At 36.0% G+C, this 10,225-nt stretch overlaps 1 protein-coding gene across 2 annotated transcripts in view; it reads left to right on the top strand.

Annotated features, from left to right (window-relative positions):
* The first annotated feature begins 359 nt into the window (after positions 1-359).
* Positions 360-10,225, top strand: part of LOC116171420 — a 63,234-nt gene continuing 53,368 nt past the window's right edge. Inside the window, exon 1 of one of the 2 annotated variants that reach the window (XM_031488257.1) lies at positions 360-572. The gene's annotated coding sequence lies outside the window, so the exon portion shown is untranslated. Of the gene's footprint in view, positions 728-10,225 lie in introns of both variants that reach the window. The other variant, XM_031488256.1, reaches the window with a different exon arrangement.

Below are 10,225 nucleotides of genomic sequence, written 5' to 3'. Positions count from 1 at the left end.
GTGTCATTAATTTGAAGGGTTTCTAACAAGAAGTTTGCTTCGAACTGATTGCACTGTCTTGAATGTAGCCCAATTATAGTTTAATTTAGAAAGTAGACTACATGATGAGTTTTATGCATGAATGAGCTAAGCTGGGTTTTCTGTCTGGAGGTCCCCTTTTTGAAGACGATTAACCTTGCAATCAATATGCGTGCGATAAATGTTCATATAACGCACCTTTTGTTATCTACCACCAATTACGGCCTTTTTCAATTACACGTTCAATAAGCGGACGAGGAACGCCGAACGAGTTTATTATCGCAATAATAAGTTTAAACATTTTCAATTACGTTTCGAACAGTACCGTAATTTCACTTTTCTACAAGATTGTTCGAGGTGATAGCGAAAAGTGTACCGCCCCACCGTGTTCTCTGTGTGTACTCGTCCTCTTATGTTTCTTATCGTAAAGTTTCACTCCAATATTAGCCGGTTTTTAATTTTATCGCAAATGACGTTCGTGTGTGAACGTGTTATACAGAGTGCCTATTTTCGTTCTGTTGCTAAATAACTAATTGCCAAACGGTTACGTGTACGTAAGTGCAATTAAGTGATCTACAGTAATGTTTATATTAAAATTGACGTCGCGTTATCCCTATTTCGACAATAATAATTCAGTTTGGGTGTTTGATTTAGTTACATAGTGCCACTTTTGATTACAGGATTTTAGTAATAGCTGCGCGTAGAGCAGGTAAATGTTATTGATATATTTAACGTATATATCCTAATTGTTCCAAATTAAGAAATTCGAATGGCGATATTGCCAAGAATTTGTCGCCGTGTTTATGTTATCAAAATTAATCTTAGCTCTCTGTGCAATATTATTATAAAAGTGCAAGTTTCATGGTTAATCCAATGCACCTTCGGAAAAATGAAAGATTTGTTATGCAACCTTGATCTTAATCTCATTTATCACGGTTACCGTTTTATAGATTTAGTTTTATGCACGTCTCTTTCTCAAACTATTAGGTACAATCTCCTTCTAAGAATGTTTATATGTCAAATAGACTAGCGATAAGATAATTTTGTTTTACATCATTCTTCAAGCAAACGTAATTCTTATTCTTAGCAAAACATTTTACGACCCAGGGACAGCTGTCAAAATACTACTCAATGTCGCTTTCAACAATTTTTCAAAACCGAGCTTCGTCACAAAACTCCCAAATAGGGTATATTTTAACGGCTCACGTAAGATCTACAGGTAATCCCTAGATCATTCAAATTACGTCACCATTATATTGTTATAAATAATATTCAAAACTCTTTGTTCATGCAGTTGCATGGCAATAAAAAAGTGGGAAATGATTTATTGCATGTGCGCTGTGTTCGTGCACGATACGATGCGAGATGTCAGTCGCATTTCTATTCAATTATTTAAAAATATCTACCCAACGAATAGGCATAACAGGTGCCACATTAAATTTACTCAATGTTTGAATTCCCTTGTAATAAACAAAAGTATTAATAGGCCGAGATTTTCTATTTGAACATTTTTAGTTATAAAGGTACGCACATTCTTAGCCAAGCTAAAATTACACCCTTTCAAATGTGAGGGTCGTGAAGATTGCACAGTCAATTGAACCAAGTGTTCTTCAGTGAAACAGTTCTGAAGATCATTAATATGTACCTAATACTAAAAGTGAGAATCCGAATTTAGTGAACAGAAATAATGAACAATATACCTTCAATGTATAAATCGAGGTATAAATATAATTTCTAACATAAATTTGATAATTTTCATTTGTCATTGTGGACCAAAGCGTTCCACACTCGGTTCCACAATGAAACACATATTAAAAATTTAAATGAAATTAAATTCTAGTCACTAGTGCATATAATGTTGAAATGAAAATACATATTATAATTTATACATTATTTATTAATCGTATCACCAGACTTTGTTTCGAAGTTTATATGCGTGTTGTCGTTTTGTTCTGCCAAATAGCCTTGGCTTTGGTAAGATTTTAATGTCATCTTGCATGTGGCCAGTGGCGTAACTGCTTTTAGGGGCCCTTTCACTTACGCTTAATTTAACCACTTGGATTTCCAATGACAACCGTCTTACATTCTTACAAATATTAATGGAAGTTCATTAGAAATACAGTCCAAAAGATTCAGATTCTTTAACAAAGATAACATCCTCATCGTCAGCGGAAAAAAAATCCAATGAAAAAACAGCCACGGAAAAAAAATCCTACGGAACAAAAATCCACCGGAAGTATAATCCATAGAATAATAATCCATGGAAACATAATCCATGGAAAAATAATCCATGGAAAATTAATCTATGGAAAAAGTACAGGATTTACCATCCAAGGAAAAAACGGAAAAACATCTACGGAAAAATCTGTATGAGAAAAAGGGAAGTACCTAAACCTGTGATAGCGTTACGTAAAAAAAAACAAAATAAATGCAAAATATAATAAGTTTTAATAACAACTAGGGCCAGGGCGTACTGTTGACAATACAAAATATGTATAAAGAAATGAAGTATAATAGTTTCAATGAACTATGTAAATCGAATAGTATGACCTACGGCTAAAATGAAATCTTCCATAGTTCGGGCCCCGTCTCTGTATTCTACGCAAAGGGTGTTTAGTCGTCTCTGCAAGTTTTCAGTTGTGGTGCATTTCTTCTTCGGCTGTACATTTCCAACGCCATATTGTAACAGTTTTGTGACATCGGATGCTACTTCTAATCGCATCTTGACAATCAAGGTCCAAATGGTAGGATGTTTATGACCAATAAGTTTCGAAAATCTGTGATTCCACCCTTCAACTTGATTATTGGTACGTTGCCCTCCGGCGATAGTTGTTGCATTCACATTCCAAATCTCCGGAGGGAAAGGAGGTGGAATGTTACGAACTCTCAAGGGCCCCTGTCCATTTGGATTACCTAATCGGCGGAAGGTGCCATGTACGTAAGTGGTATCAAAATAATCAACCAACTCCTCTGCTCCTTCGGAGATTACAGTTCGCAAATAATCCATTCCTCTTAAAACATCTGCTACAGGTAAGAAAGCTAGACCGTTCAGCATACCACAAAATAAATTAAATTCTTCATTTTCACGATAAAATGTCTGTTCGCCTAGGGACTGAATCTTTCGGTACGTGCTTTGATTAAGGTGGTAAAAACAACCACGTATTTGAACATGCTCTCCGAGAATACCTTTTGCAGCCTGAATCATGCTTTTTTCAAAATCCATGTTAACAGTTAGTGGATCTGGATATAGTTCTCTTGAATTACATTCTTCCATTAGGATACATAACATGTTTTCATACGTTGCTTGCGTTTTATGTTGCAATAAAGCATAAACAGCTGTAATGTAAAGCCCATGTACGGCAATCCTTATAACGTATAATTGCTGAAAATTTTTCGGGGCGAGCGAAAAATTGCCATCCATGTACCATGCTGTTGCCGCAGATAGGTGCCGCAGATTTGATTCCGTTGCAAATATCACAATTCGTTCCTCCGCATCTTGTCCGTTATCGTGAAGAAGGGAACGATCGTATTCCGGATCTCCGGTTGTACACCATTGAATAAAGCTCTTTATTCAATGATAGTACCTATTACATATTAGTATTAATTTAGTCAGTTTAGTGTAATGTGTAATAATTGACCTATACAGGGTGATTCAAATTCAAAGGCCACCATGGGGATCTCGGGAACTGTAAGAGATAGGTAGAGGTAGTTTACATTTGACAAAGTTACCCTTGATGGTAACATCATCTATTTTTAATAAGAAATAACGTTAATTCGTAAAAACGCAAGAAACTACTTACGTACGTTACTTAAGACAAAGGCAAAAAAGATATTTTACAAGCATTTGAAGAATGCAAGTAAGAGGATGAAGAAAAGAATGCATTAACCCATCGTTAAGTAACAATCCTGATAATTGCCTACAATATAATTTAGAAAATTAAGCCAGAAAAGAACACTGTTCTTTTAATTTAATATACATTCTTTTTTCCTGACTGTTTTTTCCTGGATTTTGTTTCCGCTGACTTTTTTTACCTGGCTTATTTTTCCGCTGGTTTTTTTTCCGTGCCTCTTTTTTCCTGGCTTTTTTTTCCGTAGTTTTTTTTTTCATTGGATTTTTTTTCCTAGAATTCCATCCTCATATCGATCTTCTGACGTTACTCGACTCTGACTTTCTAAAAAAGCTTGATTGTTAGGACTAGCTGCAGGAATTGCTTGTGAAGGTTTCGGGAATTGATCAATTTTGGCCAACTTATATTATCTTCGATGTGCAGAGTTTTTTTTTTGCTTTTCTTTTGGAGATCCCACTGGTATTTTCGTCCACTCTGAGAAGTATTTTTTAAAAATTTCAAACGACAAGTAGTGTTGACGTATATTGTAGGTATATATAGTCCAGTCAAATTAGCTTTAAAAGTAGTATAAACTGGGTGTTGTAATTTCACTCAACGAAACCAAGCGTACCCTATGTAAAAAAAATCCGCTGAATCGGAAAATCATAGTCCCCCTGGCCGGAAATGCCCGGAACATATTGTTGTTAACAAAAAACGAAGAAAAAATGACTTCGAATATCTCGTTAACTATTGCTCTGAGGGAGAGAATGAATAGAAATGAACTTGTTTACAATAAAATTTTCTATCTGATACAGTTGGTCCGGAATGCCCATTTTCAATTGTTATTGTTTTTTATAAAAAATGTGAAAAAATAATCTCTAATATTAACAGTTTGTTATTACCAAGTAAAATTCAACCGATATTTTTAAAAATCCGTATTTAGTAACTTCTTTTGATAACAAAACAATATGACAAACCCGATCCCCGTAAGTTTCATAGTAATTGATCAATTAGATTAACAAGTAATAGTATATTAAAGTATAAGTGGATATTAAGGTCTTTAAAACACGCGCGATTTTTCGAGCACGACGGCGTAGCCGGAGTGCTCGAAATAGAGCAAGTGTTTTAAAGACCAGTTATCCACGAATACTTTACGCTATTTTTTTTTATTACTACACTTTAAAATCGTCATAATTCCATAAAAATGGAAATAAGAACTAATACAAAATATGGTTTAATTAGTGATATAAAATCAGTATACCTTCCGTTGCTATGAAAATGAGAAAAACAAGAAATATTTTGAAATCTGTCACATCCTACTTTATTGTTGTCATCACAGTTATATGTGCTTATAAATGCTTAAAAATGAATTCTAACATTGATTGCTTAAGTAGAAAAGCAGAATCGCGGTTGATACCGCAAAAATCAGAAGACGCATATAAACGAGAGTACAAGTTTGTGTATTTGAAAACATCTGTTAGTAATATTTGATTTGAAGTTGCAAAGTATTCCTGTCAGATCAGTAATGAAAAAGTTGACATTTACTTCAATTTTGATGTTGTCATGGTAACTTTAAAACACGCTGAGGCGTACTTTAAATAAGCAATATAGGGTACCAATAAAAAAAAAAAATGGATGCTTTGTCTTTCAAACTGGGGGACTCCAAGAGCGTTCCCAATTTTTTAGCGTAACACAACGAAGTTGAGGTAAAGCTTATGTGCTCGTGTTTCCGTCCGTCCGTCCGTCCGTCCGTCCGTCCGTTCCATCGAGATCTCGGCCCCTGGGCCACCTAGAGACTTCGGGTTTTCGCTAATTGATAGCTGTTATGGTTTATATTTGCCCAATTCGATCAGTTTCATTTAACTCCATATTTTGCGCAGACTGCGCAATGCCAACTTTCATATTTATGGGGATATTTCTTTGAAATTTTAACCACAGACGCTTCTAGTAAAGGCAAACATTTCGCAAATAGTAAAAATAATGTGTGGGCATGCGCAGTGATGTGTGGGCATACTGCGCAATGCCAAATTTCTTATTTATGGAGATATTTCTTTGAAATTTTAACCACAGGCGCTTCTAGTAAAGGCAAACATTTCGCACATAGTAAAAATAATGTGTGGGCATGCGCAGTGATGTGGGCATACTGCGCAATGCCAAATTTCTTATTTATGGAGATATTTCTTTGAAATTTTAACCACAGGCGCTTCTAGTAAAGGTAAACATTTCGCACATAGTAAAAATTAAAAATTATGTGGGCCTGCGCAGTGACTGCGCAATGCTAATTTTCTTATTCATGGAGATATTTCTTTGAAATTTTAACCACAGGTGCTTCTAGTAAAGGCGAGAGTAAAGGCAAACATTTCGCACATAGTAAAAATTATGTGGGCATACGCAGTGACTGCACAGGCTGCTCATAGCCAACTATCTTATGTATGGTAATATTTCTTTGAAACTTTATTTTACTTATTTAACTCCTCTCTTTCTCTGGACGTGGACGTGCTTCAATATGCAGATTCGACATTTTGTGTGCTTTTGGTGACGATGCGTCGTTTCAATACTTTGTGTTACGCGGCAATACCCACGAGTGGGTTTTGGAACATTTTTTATACATAGTTTAACCCTAAAACAATCTTTTCCAATAATTGTCCCGACGATTCTTGCAAATCGACGGACTGTAGAATTGAAAATGAGCATTCCGGGCCAACTGTATCTTATAGAAAATTTTATTGTAAACAAGTTCATTTCTATTCATTCTCTCCCTCAGAGCAATAGTTAACGAGATATTCGAAGTCAATTGCGAAAAAACATTTTCTCATTTTTTCTTCGTTTTTTGTTAATAACAATATGTTCCGGGCGTTTCCGGTCAGGGGGACTATGATTTTCGGATTCAGCGGATTTTTTTACATAGCATACGCTTGGTTTCGTTGAGTGAAGTGACAACATCCAGCCCAAACCGTAATTTGACTGGACTAATAGCGACACCGCTGGAGATGCATTAACCTAAAATACAATGCTGTCATTTTCCAACAGTGTCGCAATTTTTATGTCGGCAAATTTCAACAATGTTAGTCTGCATATGTAGGAAATAGTTTCTTGATTTACTGTATTGTAAAATTTAGCGTCACTTTGCTTTCTGCGTTCAGCCAGAGTGCCGTTGTTTTATTTGAACTTTAGTTGTTCAGTTTTGTGTAACATTTGTCGCATAACAAAAGTTAATGTATTTAATTTTAATTGTAATTCTTTGTTTTATTGTGAATTCTATTGCCCTACCTGTAACTAGAGGTAGGTAACCCTTGAATTTGTTTGTTATTTACTTGTTTCACTTTAAATGTTATCCTTCTTATGATTTGTTTAAAATTGGCCAGTTGTTAATGTTCCTTCGATGTTTAAACTCGATTTAAACTAATCTTGTTTGAATTTATATGAATCTGCCTTTTTTTAATGCCTTTGACTGTCCGTGCAGAACTAACTGCAGGAGTGTTAAAATTACTTAGCGGCATTCATATCGAAATACAACTTTAGTTTAAGGTTACTCTGTCGAGGACCTTCAGATACCTTCTGGGCTGAAGAAGGCCCGGCTAGTTAACAAAGTATTTCATGTACTTTATGTAAAGAGACTTCGGAATGTTATCTTTCACAAATGGAAAAGAAGTGGAGTTGCTTTTAAATCTAATTGAGACAGATTTAAATTATTCAAATTCAAGAGGTACTTCCTCGGATTGTTAATTCTTCAATAATTTTTGAATATTGCATTATATTGTTCCAGATTTTTCATCCATATTTACCCTATGTGAACAATGTTTCGGAATTTTCTTCGGCTCGGTTCTTTTGTCCAACGAGTTCTAGGGAACACGGCGTGTCTTTGGCTTTAAATGCATTATCTCTCTTGGTATTATTTCCATTCATTTTACACTTTTGAATACACATGGCCACATCATGCACATATGCAAAAAGAAATTATTTTTTTAGTTTTCCTGTAAGAATTAATTTCTAATTCACCATCTTCATGACTATTAATAATGTTTCCCATAAAATATATAAGTAAATTTCCGTTTGTCCAAAAATTGCACCAGTGCATAATCGTCTATAATTGGTGAACGTTTTCCACAGCCAGAAGGTTCTACTCGAGGTTCTACTTCAGGTTGCCAATCTTCATCTCTCGAGTCTGATCATCACCAGCAGGGGACTCAACAATCTTTCTTTTATTCGCTTTGGGGACGGGGCTTTCTTTTCTTTGACGCTTCTCGATTCCCAGCCTTTCTGGCGTATTAGTTGCTACCATGGATCCTCGCATGGAGCTTCCTTTTTTCTTTAAAGTTTGTATGTAATAACACCGGATGCAGCCACGAAGCGACTGCGCAACTCAAAACCAAAAACCAAAACTCCCGCCAAAACTAACTGAAACTCGAGCTGAAACTCTTGGCACATGATTGTCAAGTAACAAATATGTCTAGTGATCGGACCTACATTGTGTTGTGAAACGAGTTGCTCGAGCATGTGTATGTGTCGCTCGCAGGGTCGATGACACCAACATAAGTAGAATACAAGAAATGGGGGACAGTGAAATTTAATTAAACACGTTCATGATAAAAACCATCAAATCCAAATTTAAATCAGGCTTGATCTCTCATAATCACACGAGAGTAGCTCTAGGGACTTCAATGATTACAAGGAAGGAAGAAAAGAACTACTGAAAACCTTTCAGGAAATGTACTTACTTACTTTCTTCTTTTCCAATGTTTGCATTTTATTTTACATTACAATAGTCCTCAATCTATACCATAACATCGGGGAATTTGATTTCTCTCATGATCGTGACTTTACATTGGTATGTAAAAATATTGTGCCATCATCTTTAACGGACAATTAATATCTTTATTACGTCTCTTATGTAACGGGGCCCCACATTCACACCAGGGTTACACAGGCGAAGAATACACATATATAGATAGGTCGAGTTCGGGCGCTTGCGTTTTCCTAGGACATAACATGTCTGTTAATAATAGTACATAGGGCTTACATTCGTGGTTTGAGCTCAGGCGTCAGCTGTTGTAGAGGGAAAAAAAGTGGTCATTATAATGTGTCATTTATTTCGAAATATCTTTATAACTATCTTCAGTAAAAATAAAAACGATTTTGCAAAATTTCGCTTTTTTTCGGATATCTCCGAAAGTAGTCGGAATTTTTGCAGTTTCAAAACTGCATTTTGTTAAGCATTAAAAACACGCAACTTTTGCCAAATTTAAACTACCTACCTATCTCTTACAGTTCCCGAGATCCCCATGGACCATGGTGGCCTTCCAATTTGAATCGGCCTGTATAGATCCCATAGATTCTAAAAACATATTGCGTAATTTATGTCTTGGGGTAGTCGTACCAAATTATGAGATGGCAAAATATGAACTTTCTGGATAATTAATATCGTCAAAATTCCTGTATGTATAATGGGCGCCAAAGTTCCAACTACTAAAATATTGACCTCTAGTCTAACTACCAAACCCCCGACTACCAAAGAACCCCGGGCCAACTACCGAAATCGAGCACCCCGAGTCAAACTGCCTAAGTATCCTTGGTCAACTGCCGAAATATGACCCCGCACCCCAGACCAGCTGCAGAAATATGATCTCGTACCACAGACTAACTGCCGAAATATGAGTTCTCTCCCGGGCCAACTTCCGAAATATGACCTCGCACTGGCCCGTGATGACCAGAACTTTCCCAAGGTCCCCAGAATTTTCCCACGGTCATCTTCCGGAATACTTGCTAACATCCTGCCGGTCGCGAAGTTCATTTTATCAGCCAAGTCTTCAGCTAACAGCGCTAGAATACTTATCATACGATTAGGGCGTTGTGCGCTGGTGCACCGTCCTGTTGAAACTTAACAGTTTGTAACTTTCATTTTTTTGTGTGCCGTGTATCGTTGTATTCGTAATAAAAAATGCTACTCAATACAGTGTGTACTTTTTTTACGGTTCATATAAAAAACAAAGTTGATTATTTCTCCAAAACGAAACGTTGTAATAAATATCTCCCAACGCTGTCTTTATAACAATATGTTCCGAGAGTTGGCGGATTCAGCGGATTTTTTTACAGAGAGTAGACTTGGTTTGTTTAACATCAATGTAATTCTATTAAATTATATTAAAAAAAGACGTAGAATTTTATGCAAAATTAGAATTTTCAACCAAATGCAGAGTTTCCCCCTTAAAAAATGTAACATTTTGGCCCTTACTTTGTGGTCGCACCATCGCACCAAATATTTTTGAGATAGGCAAAATCTCGGGCAAAATATTCTACCCTACCGCATCATTAGCATACGAAAACCAGGACAAAAGCACAATCTTCACAAATTCTTCCTTAGCGTAATTAGCTTTCCGCGC

The sequence above is a fragment of the Photinus pyralis genome, unplaced genomic scaffold (genome assembly GCF_008802855.1).
Source record: "Photinus pyralis isolate 1611_PpyrPB1 unplaced genomic scaffold, Ppyr1.3 Ppyr1.4_LG5, whole genome shotgun sequence".
In the NCBI taxonomy this organism is placed as follows: domain Eukaryota; kingdom Metazoa; phylum Arthropoda; class Insecta; order Coleoptera; family Lampyridae; genus Photinus; species Photinus pyralis.
This window is presented reverse-complemented; position numbering and strand designations above follow the sequence as displayed.